Source organism: Trachymyrmex cornetzi, unplaced genomic scaffold (genome assembly GCF_001594075.2).
Source record: "Trachymyrmex cornetzi isolate Tcor2-1 unplaced genomic scaffold, Tcor1.1 scaffold227, whole genome shotgun sequence".
NCBI classification, from domain to species: Eukaryota; Metazoa; Arthropoda; class Insecta; order Hymenoptera; family Formicidae; genus Trachymyrmex; species Trachymyrmex cornetzi.
In genome coordinates this window covers 1,849,299-1,849,582 of record NW_017296923.1, presented here as the reverse complement: position 1 = coordinate 1,849,582, position 284 = coordinate 1,849,299, and positions in this window count along the sequence as shown.

Sequence of the window (284 nt, the reverse complement as noted above, 5' to 3'; positions counted from 1 at the left end):
AGGCCGCGCGCCAACCGTCTAATTGTCGAAATATTAACGCATATTATCAAGTAAAATAATATATTCTTTACATTTTTAATGTTCTTCGATTAATGAAACAATTTCTTATACGAGTATGTATCTAGTTTTAGCGGCACGAGTCGTTTAATGTGATATAATTATATTGTGATACACCAAGGAACTTGTTATTTGACGTTCATTTTATAATTTTAAATATTTCGTATCAATTACAATGTGCTGACAAAAGGCAAGAAATTAAAAAAGGTTTTTACTAGCGTGGTTTT